Source organism: Sciurus carolinensis, chromosome 3, assembly GCF_902686445.1.
Source record: "Sciurus carolinensis chromosome 3, mSciCar1.2, whole genome shotgun sequence".
Lineage (NCBI taxonomy): Eukaryota > Metazoa > Chordata > Mammalia > Rodentia > Sciuridae > Sciurus > Sciurus carolinensis.
In genome coordinates, this window is record NC_062215.1 from 33,291,425 (window position 1) to 33,311,200 (window position 19,776).

The 19,776-nt window shown below is 41.5% G+C and overlaps 1 long non-coding RNA gene and 4 other non-coding genes across 5 annotated transcripts; 1 reads left to right on the forward strand and 4 right to left on the reverse strand.

Moving 5' to 3' along the window:
* Positions 1–10: 10 nt before the first annotated feature.
* Positions 11–174, reverse strand: LOC124981500 (U1 spliceosomal RNA). The gene has a single exon (XR_007108020.1). It is a non-coding gene; the product is annotated as a U1 spliceosomal RNA (small nuclear RNA).
* A 1,161-nt stretch (positions 175–1,335) lies between these two features.
* LOC124981478 (U1 spliceosomal RNA) lies at positions 1,336–1,499 on the reverse strand. Its single transcript, XR_007108002.1, has one exon. It is a non-coding gene; the product is annotated as a U1 spliceosomal RNA (small nuclear RNA).
* Positions 1,500–7,817: 6,318 nt separating this feature from the next.
* Positions 7,818–7,981, reverse strand: LOC124981467 (U1 spliceosomal RNA). Its single transcript, XR_007107991.1, has one exon. It is a non-coding gene; the product is annotated as a U1 spliceosomal RNA (small nuclear RNA).
* A 904-nt stretch (positions 7,982–8,885) lies between these two features.
* On the reverse strand, positions 8,886–9,049 carry LOC124981489 (U1 spliceosomal RNA). Its single transcript, XR_007108011.1, has one exon. It is a non-coding gene; the product is annotated as a U1 spliceosomal RNA (small nuclear RNA).
* A 564-nt stretch (positions 9,050–9,613) lies between these two features.
* On the forward strand, positions 9,614–18,562 carry LOC124980230 (uncharacterized). The gene is made up of 3 exons (XR_007107760.1): positions 9,614–9,777; positions 15,138–15,227; positions 18,387–18,562. It is a non-coding gene; the product is annotated as an uncharacterized LOC124980230 (long non-coding RNA).
* Positions 18,563–19,776: the final 1,214 nt, after the last annotated feature.

Here is a 19,776-nt window from a genome sequence, read left to right on the forward strand (position 1 = left end):
CCAGAAAACCCAGGGGAGAACGCGAACGCAGTCCCCCACTACCACAAATTTTGCAGTCGAGTTTCCCACATTTGGGGAAATCGCAGGGGTCAGCACATCCGGAGTGCAATAGACAAGCCTCGCCCTGGGAAAACCACCTTTGTGATCATGGTATCTCTCCTGCCAGGTAAGTATGAGCTGATACTTAACCCGACACTACCCACTGCCCGGAACATCACGGTACAATTCGGGTCACCACTGACAGGCTCTAACTGGGCTGTATCTACACATTGAGACTCCCCCAAATTGATTCTGTGCATTCTATCTAGTATTGTTGATAGAGATGATATGATAGAAAGGTGATTTCCAGGGAATTTGCTTCCAAAATGCACCAAATCTCTAATCTACATACTCCGCCTCTGGGTTTTACGTCACGGGAAAACTCCTTTCCTTTTGGCAGACCGCTTCGCACATTCTGGGTCAGCCCCCTAAGATCAGTTCTTCCTGTTTGCGTTGACCTAAATGACACCTATTGGACTATTTTTCTGGCATAAACTCCATCTCTAACTTTTGGTAGTCAAACGCCTTCCGATCTCCCTTTGAGCAGAGCCCCCTTGCACAAAAGGACGTCAATGAGCCAACTTCATGCCTTCCTGAAATACCGACGTTCCATACTAGCCCATACCATTTTTCTCCTACGTTAATAGGGGGAGCACAGCATGCTAGCGTGGTGTAAGGAGAAGGTGGGAGCTTTAAGGGGTTATTTTGGGGTGCTAGGGACCTAACTCTGTTCCCCATACTTTAGGCATGTGCTCTATCATTGAACTTATACCCCAGCCTGGAAAGGGAGTTTTGGAATTCAAGATCCGTACAGCAAAATCCAGGGTTCACACTGCATTCCTGTTTTAAAATGTTTTACACTGCCTGCTTCTAAATAAGCTTTTAACCTCTAACCCTGATCCTTGGCTTGTAAATAAGAACTACTGATATTGGAGTTCTTGTGAGTTAAACCTATTAAACAACTTCCTACACGTTAATATCTATAACAAGAGTCAAGCAACCCAATGAAATTTCCAAAGCAAACTAAAATGATACCACTAATAGCTGAGTGCTTACTATGCATCTTCATCTTCACTTTTAATACAATCATACCCACTTTTCAGCCAAGAGAATCTGAAATATTACCCAGTGCTTTTCTACACACACAAAAAAAGCTGACATCAACCTCGACAACCTTGAGGAGACTTAACTTCTAAGAAATCCTACACCATAAACTGTCTTACACAACAACAAAAAAATTATAAACAATAACATCAATGCAAAACACCAAAATATCTGATTTTAGACACACAGAAACAGGGGAGAGCGCGAACGCAGTCCCCCACTACCACAAATTATGCAGTCGAGTTTCCCGCATTTGGGGAAATCGCAGGGGTCAGCACATCCGGAGTGCAATGGATAAGCCTCGCCCTGGGAAAACCACCTTCGTGATCATGGTATCTCCCCTGCCAGGTAAGTATGAGTTGCTGAACTCGAAGCCTTCACAGCCAGGTGTGCACAGCACTAAACGCGTAGGGTCGTAACATACGCGTTCACATGAAAGCTCCATATCATGAAATAAATGATCTCCAAACACTTGCTAAGACTGGCAGTCTCTGAAATTCCCCAAACTACAATCCAAGAAACAACAAAAGTAGAAGAAACTTTTCCCAGTCTGCACCGGAAATTTCATCTACATATCACCCGCCTCTGTGGATGACGTCAAACGGGCAGGGAACTCACTTCCTTCATTCAGAATGGCGCATCCTCTAGCCTTGAGAGGACAAAATGCATGCTTATAGCGTGTGATAACTTTTGTTTCCTGCTGGAACACAATGAGCATTTTTTCCCTCTTTTTATTTTTCCTTTCTCCCCCCCCTTCCCTACCTCCTATCCCAAGAGACTGGGAATTGAACCCAGGAACATTCTACCACTGACCTGTATATCTGACAGCCCTATTTATTATTTTAAGACAGAGTCTGGCTAAATTTCCCAGGTTGGCCTCAAACTTGTGATCCTCCTGCCTTGGCCTCCTGCACAGCTGGGATTACAGGTGTGCAGCACCACACCCAGCCACATTTTCTTTCATGAGCAGAAATTTCATGCATCACTTTAAAATGTGAATTGTATTTAATAACAGCAAAACCAGGAAATGATAAGAGTGGCCCGTTCACTCATTTATTGAACAAGCACTGCGTTCCTATCGTTGGGGATATTAAGGATGAAAGTCAATTCCTGCTTCAAAAGAACCTAGACTCTGTGCCAAGCATGGCATGCCTGTAATCCCAGTAGTTCCAGAGTCTGAGACAAGAGGGTCACAAATTCAAAGTGAGCCTCAACAACTTAGCAAGACTCTGTTCAAAATAAATAAAAAGGGCTGGGGATGTCACTCAATGATTAGGCACTCCTGGGTTCAATCCCCAGTGCCAAAAAACAAAAACAACAACAACAACAAAAACCAAAAAACTCAGAGGCTATGGAAAAGGCAGCAAATTAAAGTGAAAAATGCTTTGTGAACTTTCCCTAACTTTTTCATTTCTAGTCAATTCCTAGTTGCCCCACTAGAAAGCCCCTGCCCAAAAATGGCACAGCTTCTCACCAATGGCTCATTGCCAGCAAGAGTTTACTCTTCAGAAGGAATGGGAGAAGGCTCCCTAGAAGCGGTGACTTTCTTTTTTTTTCCAGTGCCAGCGATGGAACCCACCACTCTGCACATACTAGGTAAGCACTCTACCATTGAGCTATATCCCCTGCCACCAGAAAGGATGACATTTGAAACAAGTATTAAGGAGTAGGAAGAGACTGTATAAAACTATTTATGAAAGGAAAACAAAAGTTCTGGAAAGAATAAAAGGATAACAGGGTGGGAGATTAAGGGAATTTATCAATATTTATTCATGTATAACTAAAAAATTTTTTTTGGTTTTAGGGGATTTGTTTGTTTTTGTTTTTGGTATCAGGGATAGAACTAGGGGTGCTTAACCACTGAGTCACATCCCTAGCCTTTTTTTTTTTTTATTTTGAGAAAGGGTCTCACTAAATTGCTTACGGTCTCACTACGTTGCTGAGGTTGGCCTTGATATTTTAATTTTGTGATATACTGCATTTGCTGGTACTATTTTTTATACAGTGAAGCAACAGCTTCTCTTTGTAGCAAAATAAGAAAAAATACTCAACTTCTTCATAAAAAATATTTTGCACTGGGTCCAAAAATTATTTAGCCAAGGAAGGAGAGATTATGATGCATTTTGGACATAAAAAGCATAGGGAAGTTCAAACATTCCTCCCTGTTAGGTCTTTAGGCCAAAGTAACTCCATTTTGAAAATCAGCACTTGCCCACCTAGGTATGACCTTCCCGGTAGGCCCACCCCAAAAGAGTCCCTAATTACCACAGCAAAGATGTCAAGTAACATTTACAGGGCCAGACCGGTTATTTTTTAACTACTCTGTTGTACATGACTATACAGTTTAGAAGTTTTTCCTGCAGGTTGCTGCTCCTTGCAGAAGGGCAGCCTGGCAGACTCTGTCAATATATCTTTGCTTGAACTCAGAGCTATGCCTCTCATGGATATTTGCGCCAGTTACCCTAACACTCCCGAAAGTTCAACATTTGATGCTGCTGGAATAAACTACAGTAACAAATTTATTGGATCATAGTTCCATGACACAGTAGCCTTTGTATCAAAGACCCAAAGATCCAGGGTGAAATATTCATTTTTATATTTAACATTCCATGAAGCATGGACAGTCATGCAGAAATACATTTGGACAAAAAGCATAAGGGTAACTCAGTAAGGCCTATATTTTCACATTCTTCTTGGCCTGTGCAGCTTTCCTTTCCTTTCTTCTTTGGTACTGGATATTGAAAGCAGGGGTGCTTTATCACTGAGCTGCATCCCCAGCCCTTTTTATTTTGAAACAGGGTCTTGCTAAATTGTTAAGGGCCTGGCTAGGCTTTCCTCAAACTTGTGATCCTCCTGCCTCAGTCTCCCTCCTCAGTAGTTGGGATTAAAGGCATGCACCACTGGGCCTGGTTCTTGCCTTCCCTCTATGGAACAGGACCTTTTCTGGAATGAGGGTCTTATGATCTACAATCAAACAAGATAGGACAGAAAATATATTTATAACCAACCTTTTTTTGTGTGTGTGGTACTGGAGATTGAATCCAGGGGCACTTTATCACTGAGTTATATCTCCACCTCTTTTTAATTTTAATTAATTAATTTTTTGTACCAGGGATTGAATCCAGAGGTGCTTAACAATTGAGCCACATCCTATCCCTTTTTATTTTTTATTTTGAGACAGGGTCTCACTAAGTTGTTTAGGGTATCACTAAGTTGCTGGGGCTGGCTTTGAATTTATAATCATCCTGTCTCAGCCTCCTGAGCCACTGGGATTACAGGTGTACATTACTGCACCTGGCTGTTTTGGGGTTTTGTGTTTTGTTAATTGATACAGGGTCTTTCTAAGTTGTCCAGGCTGGCCTTGAACTTATGATCCTTCTGTCTCAGCTTCCAGAGTCTCTGAAATTACAGGCATACAGCCAACTCTTTCACAGAAAGACAGAGGAAAGTAGAGTAATATTTTTAGGGTTTACTCCCGGCTTTGGGGTAAAGGGCAAAAAGGGGTTCTTCCCCCGCCCCAGTATTGGAGATGGAACCCATGCACTCTCTTATCACTGAGCTATATTTCCAGCCCTTTTTATTTTTTATCTTTTATTTTGAGACAGGATCTCACTAAGTTGCTTAGGACCTCACTATATTGTTTAGGTTGGCCTTCCCCTTGCAATCCTCCTGCTTCAGCCTCCCAAGTTGCTGGGATTACAGGGGTGCACCACCATGCCCAGCTTAACCAATAAAGTCTATGCAAATACTCCAAAATCCAAAAAACTTCAAAATCGCAAACACTTCTGGTTCCAAACATTTCAGATAAGGACCCTCAATCTGTACTGTGAAATATGGAATCTGCTTCAAAATAATAGGGTGGGTGGGTTTAGAGTATGGAAGGTAGATGAAATAAATCAGAACTTGAATGAAGCAAATTACTGGTTAAATGGGGATGCATGAAATTATTTTGTTTACATTAGTTTTTCAAAATATAAAGTTTTAAAAAAGAGAAAAAAAAGTTCAAGGAGGACCATCCCTTCTCTCATGATTCTGATTACCTTTACAGGTTGGTACCCCAGCTTCACTACCTGTGAATGGGGGTAGAGAGGAAGAGTAAGAGGGTATGTACCTTGGATTCTATATTTCAGTAGGTGAAAAAGTATTAAAGGAGAAATAGAAATTGGATTTAGAGATCATCTTTTTCTCCTTTCCTTCCTCTCCTATCTCAAATACACTTAACCAGCAAGTCTTTTTTTTTTTTTCCTTAAAAATATATTCAGAATCTGATCCCTTCTTAGAACTGCAGTGCTACCAATCTGGACCAGCCTATCTCATCCCGTGCCTAGATTACTGTAGCCTCCTTATCTCCTTTCATCCTTGCTTCCCTAGTCTATTAACACAGCATCCAGAGATCCTGATAAAATCTATGTCTGTTGGCATCACTCTTCTGTTCAAAACCCCTAATACTAATCTCATATGAACTGTGAGGAAACAGAAGATGAGGGGATAGTTCCCCATTTATTCTAATTTTTTAAAAAAATTTTTGGTACCAGAGATTGAACCCAGGGTGGTTAACCACTGAGTCACATCCCCAGTCCATTTATTGTATTTTTCATTTTGAGACAAGGTATTGCTAAGTTTCTCTCGGCCTTGCTAAGTTAATGAGGCTGGCTTTGAAACTGTGATCCTTCTGCCTCAGTCTCCCAAGCTGCTGGGATTATAGGCATGGGTCACCACAACCGGTTCCACATTTACTATTCGAAGCCAACATTACTCTGGTATCTAAATCGATAGGAAACTTTTAAGTAAGCTACAGACCATTATCTCTCAAGGACAAAGACACAAAATTCCTATTTTTTTTAAAAAGACACTAAATTCAGCAATATGCAAAAAGAGTAATATATCATGTTCAAGTGGGATTTATTCCAAGGATGTGAAGTTGGTTTAAGATTAGAAAAATTAATCCATATAATCAGCATATCAACAAATCAAGAAGAAATATGTGCAACAAAAGTTCATCATCCATTAGGATAATCTCAGCAAAGTAATTAGCTTCATAAACATCTATGAAAATCCTACAATTAACATACTTCATGGTAAATACTGAATTTTTCTGCAGTTTAAGAATAAAACAACCATGTGTACTTTAACCACTATTATTCAACATTTACTGGAGGTGCTAGCAAGTGCAATAAGAAAAGGAAAAGAAAAGCCAGTTTGGAGTTGAGCACAGTGGAGCACCCCTGTAAACCCAGAGATATGGGAGACAGAGGCAGGAGGATCCAGGCCAGCCTCAGCAACTTAGCAAGGTCCTAAGCAACTTAGCAAGACTGTCTCAAAATAGAAATAAAAGGATGGGGATGTAGCTCAGGGATAGAGTGCCCCTGGATTCAACTCCCAGTTGAATATAAATTTAACTTTCTCAAATAAGAAGTAGGATTTAGTTGCCCTTGACACAGTTTCTAGTTCTACATCTCCTCCCAGTTCCTCAATGTAGTCAATCTAGATATCTTATATATTTGCCTCCTGGCAACACTTCCCAATGGGACATCTAGGTACAGCTTACTTGACTGACTCCAATAACTCTCACAGTAATGTGACTTCCTGAAGTTCATGCCTGCTTACTTTAAACCTACCAATTAGAACTCCCTACAGGAAACCTGCCTTGGACCCCAATAATAGCTTTGGCCCATGGGTCCCTTCTTTCTCTCTCCCTCCTCCACTAACCCACTCTGTGTGGCCTTCAGGCATGCCCTGGTCTCCCTGGGCTTGTAAGTAAGAGAATCTTTATTTCCATCTTGTGTCTCTCTTAATCATTAAAGAAGCAATCCCTACCTTAAAGATCCTAAAACTATATGATATGGGGACAGGTGAAGTGTCACACACCTCTAATCCCAGTGGCTGAGGAAGCTGAGGTAGGAGGATTCCAAGTTCAAAGCCAGTCTCAGCAATTTAGGCACTAAGCAACTCAGCAAGGCCCTGACTCTAAATAAAATACCATAAAGGGCTGGGGATGTGTTTCAGCGGTTAGATGGTTCTGGGTTCAATCCCTGGTGAAAAATAAAAACACAAACAAAACCAACCTATATCACATGGCTGTTTAGATAGAAAATCTTTAAAACATTTACCAGCTCTCCCCCCTCCACAAAAAACAAAAACAAACCAAAAAAAAAAAAAAAAACTCTATAAAAAATTCTTAAAATTCACAACCTAATTTAGCAATCACAGGCAACAAGATCAATACGTGCAAATCAATCATACTTCAGCATATTGGCAAAAACACTTGGAAAAAACCTCAGTGAAATTTCAAAATAATAAGTAGTAACATTTACTAGAACATAATTCAAACTTTCATACCATTCACATTTCTCTCTTACTTCTATCATTCTAACAGTCCACAACCATCACTCATTTTTTTCTTTTTGTGGGGTAGGGGGACTGGAGACAATTGGGGGTGCTTTGCCCCATCCCTTTTTATCTCACCGAGTTGCCCAAGCTGGCATCCTACTTGTAAGGCTTCCTAACTGAAATACATTATAAAACTCCTAAAGGGTGAAATTAAGTACAAACCTTTGCTTCTTTACAGGGTAATACACTTCAAACAATAAGCATCAAAACATTCTCAGCAAAACACCACAAAAAAACCTAAGCTACGTGTGAAACCAAAAATCTATCATTCGACAATAAAGAAACAGGGGAGAGCGCGAACGCAGTCCCCCACTACCACAAATTATGCAGTCGAGTTTCCCGCATTTGGGGAAATCGCAGGGGTCAGCACATCCGGAGTGCAATGGATGAGCCTCACCCTGGGAAAACCACCTTCGTGATCATGGTATCTCCCCTGCCAGGTAAGTATGAGTTGCAGTTATTGCCAGGCATCTCACCCTCAGATCTCAGACACTTTTCACACAGGGTCACTACACTGCTCAAACTCTAGCCCAACACTTTCAACATAACGACTTCTCCAAATTGTAGGACCCAAACAACGACAGTTTTATTACTGTAATATTTATGTACAAAAGCCTCAAAAATGTATGTAGATGAACAAGTCCAGAAGACACTGCGGTCATCTACATATACCAAGCCCCTTTTGATGACGTCAAAAGCTTCTGACAAATCTGAGACTTTTGTTGATGTGGTAGACAGAATGATAGCCCACAAAAATATCCACAGCCTAATCCCTGGAAGTTGTAAATGTTACTTTCCACCACAGTAAAGAGTATATTGCAGATGGGAGTAAGGAGTTGAGATGCAGAGATTATCATGGATTATTCAAGTGTGCCTAAAGTAATCACGCGATTTGCATAAAGATCTAATTACAGAAGTTAGAAGATGCTAAACAGAGCCGTGTCGCTGCCTGTAATCCCACCCACTCAGGAGGATTGCAAATTCAAGAACAGTCTGGACAATTTAGTGAAACCTTATCACAAAACAAAACAAGAAAGCTGGGTTGGGGAATCTCAATGGTAGGGGTGTTTTGTTTTGTTCTTCCCCAGTACTGTAAAAGAAGAAAGAATGGTAAACCGTCTAGTAGTTTGGAAAACCGGAGGAAAACAACATAAAACCAAGAAATATGGGAAATGCCTCGCAGCTCAGAAAAGATAAGGATAATACCTGCCTCCTACTTATTTCAACTCCATGAAAAACAGCTCTATTAAATTTATCCACTGACAACTAACATTAACCGTGTATAAACCATGGATAGTAACAATACTTGCACTTAAAAAACATTAGAGTTCTCTCATTTCAACAGATTAAATTAGGGGAAAGCGCGAACGCAGTCCCCCACTACCACAAATTTTGCAGTCGAGTTTCCCACATTTGGGGAAATCGCAGGAGTCAGCACATCCGAAGTGCAATGGATAAGCCTCGCCCTGGGAAAACCACCTTCGTGATCATGGTATCTCCCCTGCCAGGTAAGTATGAGTTTCGAGTGACCGTGGGCATCTCACCCTCAGATTCAAACCACTTTTAAGATGGGGTTATTTTTCTCATGGAGACTATCGACTCCCACAATTCTAAAATGAAAACTCTTCAAAATATAATAACCATGAAGCAATATATTGTATATCTGGATATATCAAAATCTTGAGCAATACAGTCCTGTGCTAGGAGTGACCAGCAGTCACTTGTCTAGAGCCGTCTGGTCACGGACCCTGCCTTGCCACATGTACAGCTAAGATGGCGCCTGCCCGATGCTGGCGGGGCATGCCTCTCCTGTACACTAACTGTAAGGCGATGCTACGTGTGTATCAGGCTAGATTGCGTGGTGCTTCATGATTGGCAAAGTATACTTCCTTGCTCCTGCTCTGTGCATGGACTTCATTAGTAACCATAGAGTGCTCTGGCGTGTGGACAAGTTTTGCCTGCGCGCCCTTTCCCCTGATTGGTTTTTGTACTGATATAAACTGGACTTACTTCCCTAATAAACGAGACTTGATCAGACTGCTGTTTGTCTCCATTTCTCGTGTCTCTTGTCTCTCCCAATCCCCGCTCCCCGCTCCAGGTTCCCGTTGTAGTCCTGCGGTCGGGGTGGGGCTTGGATAGGGGGAATTCGGGAGGGAAGAGGCGTTTAATCGAAGGGCAGAACAAAGTGAAAGTCAATTCAAGAAGGATCGCCCAAGGGAGCCTGCCCCGCCGCTGCTCATAAAGGTACAGAAACGCCTAATTATGGGACAAGAATTAAGTCGGCATGAAATTTTTGTTAAGCAATTAAAAGAAGCCTTAAAGACACGAGGAGTAAAGGTTAAGAGTAATGATCTTTTTAAGTTTTTTGACCTTATTAAGGACACCTGTCTGTGCTTCCCACAAGAAGGAAACATTGATATAAAAAGATGGAATAGGGTAGGAGATGCCATGGGGGACTTTCATAAAACATTTGGCCCAGATAAGATTCCTATTACAGCTTTTGCTTACTGGAATCTCATAAAGGATCTTTTAGAACATACAACAGATAATTCTGACATAGCGTGCAGCTATCTCTCAGACAGAAGGCATTTTAAAAACAGCATCAAAACAGGATCTTCGGGAAGAGCCCTCCGAAGATAAGGGGGAGGTAGATCTTATTTCCCTTGAGAGAGAAGATGAGGAAGTTACAAGTCCCTTTTCAGATGCAGGCAGCACAGATGTTAAAAAGAAAACTCAACATCAGGACGAAGCTCCACCTAAAATTTATCCTTTACTGGCTCGTTTTAAAGACCCTTCAAACGAGAATAAAATAGACAATGAAGAAGTTGATTGGGACCTCATAAATGAGGAAGCCTCAAAATATCATAATCCCGACTGGCCGCCTAAACAAGGACAGTCTGTTTTCTCACATCCACCTCCCTATAGCACGCCCTCTGCTCCTATGGCAATGGCGGTAATAGATCCAAAGGAAGACCTTAAAGAAAAAATTAAACATTTAGAGGAACAAATAAAACTAGAGGAACAATATCAAGCTCTGATTACCAGGTTACAAAAATTAAAGATGAGCAATGAGTCAGCGCCCAGTCCTGATGGATTTAAAAGGGATATTCGCCCCAAATTCTACCTGGTCAACAGTGTCCAAGAGGAGGAGTTCCCTTAATCAACGGAGATTTCAAACCCCCTCCTCTAAGTGCTTCCCCTGTTACTGAGACCAGGGATAATCAGGGACAACCCTGGAGGCACCACACTGGCTTTGATTTTACTGTCATAAAAGAATTAAAAACTGCTGTTTCTCAGTACGGGGCTACACCCTTGCTATTTTAGACTCCATAGCAGAAAATTGGTTAACACTACAGGATTGGAATACTTTAGTCAGAGCCACCCTGACTGGAGGTGACTTCTTGCTTTGGAAGTCTGAATATTTTGAAAATTGCAAAGATACAGCTAAAAGAAATCAACAGGTGGGAAATGGGTGGACTTTTGATATGCTCACTGGAGTAGGTACAATCAGACAATCAGATGCAGTATGACCCTAGAGCGTATGCTCAGATACAGGCAGCAGCCACTAAGGCCTGGAGAAAATTGCCTTTTAAGAGAGACATCAGCATGTCCCTTACAGGAGTCAAACAAAGCCCTGATGAGTTCTTTGCTGACTTTGTTCATAGACTTAAAACAACGGCTGGCCGTATTTTGGCAGTTCGGATGCAGTCCTTGACTATGTCAAGCGACTTGCTTATGAAAATGCCAATCCTGCATGCCAAGCCGCTATAAAACCATACAGGAAGAAGACAGATTTAACCGGATATATTCGTCTGTGCTCAGATATAGGACCTTCTTATCAACAGGGCTTAGCAATGGCCGCTGCCTTTAATGGACAGACAGTAAGAGACTTTCTTAATAATAAAGACAAAAAGAAAAGGGCCTGCTTTAAATGTGGCAAAGGCGGACACTTTGCCAAAGAATGCAGATCAGACTTACAAAAAACTCTTGAGGCCAAGACACCTGGTCTCTGCCCTAGATGCAAAAGAGGAAAACATTGGGCTAATGAATGCAAGTCCAAAAGAGACAATCAGGGAAATCCCCTTCTGCCACATCAGGGAAACAGGAGGAGGGGCCGACCTCAGGCCCGGAAACAAGCATATGGGGCAGTCAGTTTCGTTCCAGCCAACAGCAACAACCACAATCCATTTCAGACCTCAGCAGAGCAACCCCAGGGAGCGCAGGATTGGTCCTCAGTTCCACCTCCTGTGTCATATTAACTCCTGAAATGGGCCCTCAAGCCTTGAGTACTGGAATTCTTGGCCCATTGCCCCAGGTTATTTTGGCTTAATTTTAGGAAGAAGTAGCTCCACCATGAAAGGTTTACAAATACTCCCAGGAGTTGTAGATCAAGATTTCTTGGGAGAAATTAAGATCATGGCCAAAACAGAACAACATTGTTACTGTCACTCAGGGAGAAAGAATAGCACAGCTGATACTGTTACCATTAGTTCCAACCAAACACCCAGTTCAAAATCCTAGGAGAGGAAATAAAGGCTTTGGATCCTCTAATGTATATTGGGTACAACACAACTGATCAAAAACCTTCTTTGACCTTATAGATAGATGGCAAATCCTTTACAGGTCTAATAGATACAGGAGTAGATGTGACCATAATTAAACAAGAGGATTGGCCTTCTTCTTGGCCTACCACAGAAACTATGACTAATCTTCGGGGTATTGGTCAAAGTACAAATCCCAAGCAGAGTTCTAAATACCTCACTTGGAGAGACAAAGAAAACAACACAGGCCTCATTAAGCCTTATATCATACCTCATTTGCCTGTTAATTTGTGGGGAAGAGACCTACTCTCTCAGATGAAAGTAATTACGTGCACCCCCAATGAAACGGTTGCTGCTCAAATGCTATCTCAGGGATATACACCAGGCAAAGGGCTAGGAAAGGCTGAAAATGGTATTTTACATCCCATTCCCAATGTGGGACAGATAGACAGAAAAGGCTTGGGAAATTTTTGACTTCGGCCATGACGTGCCTGCACCCCAACTGTGTGCAGATCCAATAACTTGGAAGTCAAATGAACCAGTTTGGGTTGATCAATGGCCGCTAACTTCTGAAAAACTTGAAGCTGCTCAAATGTTAGTGCAGGAACAGCTAACAGCTGGACATATCATAGAGGGTAACTCTCCTTGGAATACTCCTATATTTGTAATTAAGAAAAAATCTGGTAAATGGAGATTACTACAGGACTTAAGGGCTGTCAATGTCACTATGGTGCTCATGGGAGCCCTACAACCAGGGCTGCCATCTCCAGTAGCCATCCCTCAAGGATATTTTAAGGTAGTTATGACCTCAAAGATTGTTTTTTCACTATCCCTCTACATGTAGATGATCAAAAAAGATTTGCTTTTGTCTACCATCAATAAATTTTAGAGGACCGATGAAAAGATATCAGTGGAAAGTATTGCCACAAGGGATGGCTAATAGTCCAACCTTGTGCCAAAAATTTGTCGCTCGTGTCTTACCACCTATTAGAGATTCTTGGAAACAAATGTATATTATTCATTATGTGGATGATATACTCATAGCAGGACAATCAGGAGAACAGGTATTACTATGTCTCACATAGCTTAAACAGCAGCTGACTGCAGTAGGGTTACAAATTGCTCCAGAAAAGGTTCAGCTACAAGACCTTATACTTAGGTTTCCTGCTCAATGGTCCTAGGATTATTAATCAAAAGGCAACCATCAGGAGAGATCATTTAAATACCCTTAATGACTTTCAGAAGCTTCTAGGTGATATAAATTGGCTTTGACCATAACTTAAATTAACCACAGGGGAGTTAAAACCATTGTTCGAGATATTAAAAGGAGACCCTAATCCACAATCATCCAGGGCTATATCCCCTGACGCATTAGCTGCTCTTAAAAGGGTGGAGGTCACTTTGTTACCAATATTGATTATTCTCACCCCTTGACATTATATTTAACACTTCCATCACTCCAACGGGCCTTTTCTGGCAAGATAATCCTATTATGTGGATTCATCTTCCTTCCTCACCCAAAAAGGTGCTATTGCCTTATTATGATGCAGTAGCTGACCTGATTATCAAGGGGAGAGAAGAATCTAGAAAATATTTTGGAATAGAACCATATAAAATTATTCAACCCTACACCCGATCTCAGGTCAATTGGCTGTTACAAAATACTGACACGTGGCCTATAGCTTGTGCCTCATTCACAAGTGATATAGACAATCATTATCCACCAAATAAATTGGTTCAATTTTGCAAACTACATCCTTTTGTGTTCCCTCGTATTATTAGAAGGGAGCCCTTACACAACGCTCTTGTTGTCTTCACTGATGGGTCATTCACAGGAACAGCTGCTTACACCTTCCTTGATAGGACTGTCACTTTCCGGACAAAATGCACATCTGCCCAACTCGTTGAATTACAGGCTCTTATTGCAGCTTTATCTGCCTTTCCCAATAGACCCCTTAATATCTACACAGACAGTGCCTACTTAGCGCACTCGGTGCCACTCCTTAAAACTGTCTCTCAGATCAGACATGTTTCTAAAACAGCATCACTATTCCTTCAATGCCAGACACTCATCCATAACAGAAGGGAGCCTTTGTTTATTGGACACATCAGAACTCACTCTGGCCTTCCGGGGCCATTGGTCAAGGGCAATAAAATTGCTGACACAGCCACCAAAGTGGTTGTGGTAGCCTTTTCAGATAATATTAGGCAAGCTCAAGACACTCATAACCTACATCATTTAAATGCCCGCTCTCTTAGGTTACTCTACAAGATCACTAGGGAACAAGCAAGAAAAATAGTAAAAGGCTGTACCATGTGTGTTACTCATCTACCGGTTCCACATCTAGGAGTTAATCCTAAAGGCCTTGTTCCTAACATGTATGGCAAATGGATGTTACTCATTTCTTAGAGTTTGGTAATCTAAAGTATATTCATGTCTGCATAGATACATTTAGTGGGTTTATATTGGCTACCCTTCAGGCTGGAGAAGCAACGAAACACGTAATCGCTCATCTATTACATTGCTTCTCAGTCTTGGGCATACCTAAACAAATTAAAACAGATAAGGGACCTGGATATACAGCCAAAACCCTCTAAAAATTTTGTGAAAAATTACAAATTCAACATGTCACCAGAATTCCTTATAATCCTCAAGGCCAAGGAATGGTCGAGAGAGCACATCTTTCCCTTAAAACTACTATTGATAAAATAAAAAGGGGGGAATGGTACCCAACCAAGGGTTCTCCCCGTAATATACTCAATCATGCTTTACTCATTCTCAATTTTTTAAAAATGGATGATCATGGGAAATCAGCCACTGATCGTTTCTGGCACCCGGAATCTCAAAAGCATTTTGCGATGGCAAAATGGAAAGATCCATTGGATGGTTCATGGCACGGTCCAGACCCAGTCTTGATCTGGGGTTGAGGCTCAGTCTGCGTCTTCTCTCAAGAAACTGATGCAGCCAGATGGCTTCTAGAGCGCCTTGTACGCCAAGTTAATGAAGTTACCCCCTCCAGGGACAAAAATCATCCCTGAGAGTCTTTTCTTCTCCTTCCACAGGTATGAACAAAACATTGCTTCTCTGGATAATGGCTGCCTGTTAACTGCTCTTCTACAGCCATGCAGGGTTTGAGGATTCTGTTAAGGCTTGTGAGTATTTACTGGAGCTCAAAAACAAACCATGTAAGTGTGAGGGAGGATTTATATTGAGTACTGATGAGGCAAGTCACAAGCAATCATACATTGGTAATCTCCCGAAACAACGCCAAGAGATAGATTGTGGCAGTCACATCACATTTTCGGAGACACATACTCAGTGGTACTATATCGAAAAACCACAAATTATTCCCCCAGTTAATGACAAACCTGCACCCTGTTCTTGCACAACCTTTCACATTCCTTTCATAGCTCTTGTTATTCCTCAGCTCAAACCTGTTCTTCAGGGCACAAAACCTATTTTACTACTACCTTAATAAAGTCCCATCCAGGATCAACTGGAGGGGATTGGTCTAATAACCCTGGAGGATTAAGTGTTGCCTCATGTCCTGCAGACTTAGTGGGGAAAACAGTTTGCTGGTCTACTATGGCCCACCTACAAGTGTCTGACGGAGGAGGTCCCCAAGATTCTAATAGAGCCAAACAAGTCTATGATAAAATTCAACAGATGTACGAGGAACTGCATCCCAGTCTCTTATATCATCCACTATCATTACCTAAACACAGACCTTCTGAGATAGACCCTGCCACTTATGATATTCTTGAGGCCGCTCACACCTTGCTTAACCGGTCCAACTCTCCCTTGACTGTAGATTGTTGGCTTTGCCTGCAGCAAGGATATCCTGTTCCACTAGCTATCCCAATTGATTATAGAAATAACTCTGTTACCAACCTCACAATGATAAGTTATAAGACTATGACCAATCTTGATGCATCATGGTCCAGTTTTACCAGTGGGAATTGTTTACCGACTCTACCATTTTTGGTACAGCAATTTATGTACTCCAATACTACTTGCTTCTTCTCACCTGGCTATAAAAATACCTGGGATTTGGATATAGGGACTATAACATTTAGTGATTACTCCGATACATTCAATCTTTCACAGCCATTGTGCCCCCCTAATGGCACTGTATTCGTTTGTGGAGGTAATAAGGCTTTTACTCAACTGCCAATCAACTGGACTGGACTATGTGTCCTAGCTGCCTTGCTCCCAGACGTAGACATTATTCCAGGAGATGAGTCTGTTCCTATACCAACAATTGATCACATTGCAGGGCGACCCAAACGCGCTGTCACTTTCATCCCTTTACTTGCAGGTTTGGAATAACTACAGCAGTGGCCTCAGGTACTGCTGGTCTGGGGGTTTCTCTTACTCAATATACTAAATTATCCAAACAATTGATCTCCGATGTACAAATACTCTCAAGCACCATATAAGATCTTCAAGATCAGGTAGATTCCTTGGCAGAAGTGGTCCTACAAAACAGGAGAGGTTTAGACCTTCTAACTGCCGAACAGGGAGGCATTTGTTTGGCTTTACAGGAGAGATGCGTTTCTACGCTAACAAATCAGGAATCATAAAGAACAAGATCAAACAACTGCAAGAAGACCTAGAAAAATGCCGATGAGTATTGGCTGATAATCCACTATGGACTGGATTCAGTGGACTCCTTCCCTATCTCCTTCCCTTATTAGGTCCCCTCCTTTGCTTGCTGCTCGTAGTATCTATAGGTCCTATGATATTCAATAAGATTATGGCTTTTATTAGAGCTCAAATTGAGGCTATACAGGCAAAACCTATTCAGGTTCATTACCATCGACTGGAAATGATGGATTGTGATGGTGTAGCATCAAATCAATATATAGATCTTAATAGACCATCACCCCCGTGAGCTGAACTGGACAGCCAATGACGGGTAAGATTCATGGAGAGCTCATACCGACCTAAGACAGGAAATGAGGGCTAGAGCCTCATTGTCCAATGACGGGTAAGGATGTTGCTCTGCCGTGGACAACCTAAGACAGGCGCAGTTCCCGAGGGATTGTCACTCCAGCTCTATAAAATAAAAAAGGGAGACCCGTCCAGAGCCATCGGGCCACGGACCCTGCCTTGCCACATGTATAGCTAAGATGGCGCCTGCCCGATGCTGGCGGGGCATGCCTCTCCTGCACAAACAACTGTAAGGCAATGCTACGTGTGTATCTGGCTAGATTGCGTGGTGCTTCATGATTGGCAAAGTATACTTCCTTGCTCCTGCTCTGTGCATGAACTTCATTAGTAACCATAGAGTGCTCTGGCGTGTGGACAAGTTTTGCCTGCGCGCCCTTTCCCCTGATTGGTTTTTGTACTGATATAAACTGGACTTACTTCCCTAATAAATGAGACTTGATCAGACTGCTGTTTGTCTCCATTTCTCGTGTCTCTTGTCTCTCCCAATCCCCGCTCCCCCCTCCAGGTTCCCTTTGTAGTCCTGTGGGTCGGGACAGTCACTGCGCTTATCTGCATAATCCCCACGCCTTTCACTGATCTCATTCATTCAGCATGACCTTTTGTAGTATGCTTGGAGATTCTACTGAAATAAAATGTAAAGGTAAATACACTCTAAAGATTAAAAGCTAAACAACATAAACTAGCTCCTGTCCTCAAAGATTATGGTGCTGTGTTACTGATTTGTGGTATAGTTCAAAAAGCTGCTATCCATATAACCTAAATGAGCAAGTCTGAAAAGATGAAATTTGGTTAAACTACATTCAAAGGACTTGGGGTATAGTTCATGGGTAAAATGCTTGCTTAGCACACCTGAGGCCCTGGGTTAAATCCCCAACACTATGAGGGAAAAATAAATACAACAACTTTTTAAAAAACTACATTAGAGGGCTGGGGTTGTGGCTCAATAGTAGTGTGCTTGCCTAGCTTGTGTTAGGCCCTGGGTTCGATCCTCAGCACCACATAAAAATAAAATAAAGGTATTATGTCCACCTACAACTAAAAGTATATTTAAAAAAAAAAAACTACATTAGAAAGCCCAGTGAACACAGTGCAAAAAAGCTGGTTCAATCCAAAGCAACAAGCTTAAGTGCAAAATGCTTTCAAACATACAGCAAGTCATCCTTGTTACTTGAAAGATGAGTTATACGAATGCTAATTTTGAAAAGAAGCAAACTAGGAAAGTGTTCATAGAGCCCCTAATTCTAAATCTGGAGTATGACAGATTACCCTCACCACCTCCATGATCAATGTCTCCCCTCTCAAGCAGGAAAAAGTTATATTTCCATGCATCCTAAATCCTCTCTTATTTAATTTCACAGGCACAGGGTCAATCATCTGCTTTTTCACAGGTTTCTCTGAAATCCAGAACTGACCCACTGGAGAATCCATTCTACAAGAAACTACTGAGATCTACTAGAATCCTGCTGGATTCCTCAAAAAAAGCAAATCCTGTCTCGGGCAATACTTAATAATTCATGTATCTGACATTCACATAATAAATAGTATCACTCAACATTTTCCTTCTTTCTTTACTGTACACTAGAATTAGAGTGTTCAAGTTTAACAGTGTTCTTCAATTGAAGCACCCTATTTCCCAAGCCCCCCCTTTATTTTATCTTTGTGTGTGTGTGTGTGTGGCTCGCCTCACATTTGCTATCCTTCTGCTTTAGCCTCCAGAGTTGCTGAGAGGCTTGTGTCATCACATCTGATTCTGAAGTCATTTTGCAGAAGGGCTCTTCAGATATTATCTCCTCTGCCAAAATAAATTATCCAGAGTTTGATATCTTTAAAACAGGAAGCAATAATACTGTTTTAAAAATCTTATGGGGCTGGGATTGTGGCTCGGTGGTAGAGTGCTTGCCTGGCATGTGTGAGGCACTGGGTTTGATCCTCAGCACATTTAAAAATAAATAAAATAAAGGTACTGTGTCCATCTATAACTAAAAATATTTTTAAAAATCTTACTAAAGATTAACAAGCAGCTGGACCCAGTGTCACAATTTATAATCCCAAACACTCAGGAGGTTGAAGCCCTAAGCAACTCAGCAAGACCCTGTCTCTAAATTAAATACAAAATATGTCTGGAGAAATAGCTCAGTGGTTAAGTGCTCCTAAGTTTAATCCCAGGTAACAAAAATAAAAATAAAAATAAAAAATTTAGCCGGAGCTAGGTGTGGTGGTGCACACCTGTAATCCCTGCAACTCTGAAGGCTGAGGAAGAAGGATCACAAGTTTGAGGCCATCCTTAGCAATTTAGCAAGGCCCTAAGCAAGTTATTGAGACCCTGTCTCAAAAAAATAAAAATAAAAAGGGCTGGGGGGTGTATCTCAGTTGTAGAGTGCCTCTGGGTTTAGTCTCAAGCACCAACAAACAAAACAAACAAAAACTTGCCCAAAGCAGACATAATCCCATAGATTAATCTACTTATGAACAAACAAGCAAAACTTTTTTTTTTTTTTTTCCAGTAGTAGTGGGGATAGAATCCAGTGGTGTTCTACCATTGAGCTACATCCTCAGTCCTTTTTATTTTCTTTTTGAGATAGGCTCTTACAGGGTTGCCAATGTTGACCTCAAATTTGCAGTCCTTATCTTCTACCTCAGTCTGGTGAATAGCTGGAATTATAGGCACACATCACTGTGCCTGGCCATGCAGAACTATTTTAACTAAATGTATAACATCTTTGTAAACAGAATCTAGCAGGGTATTAA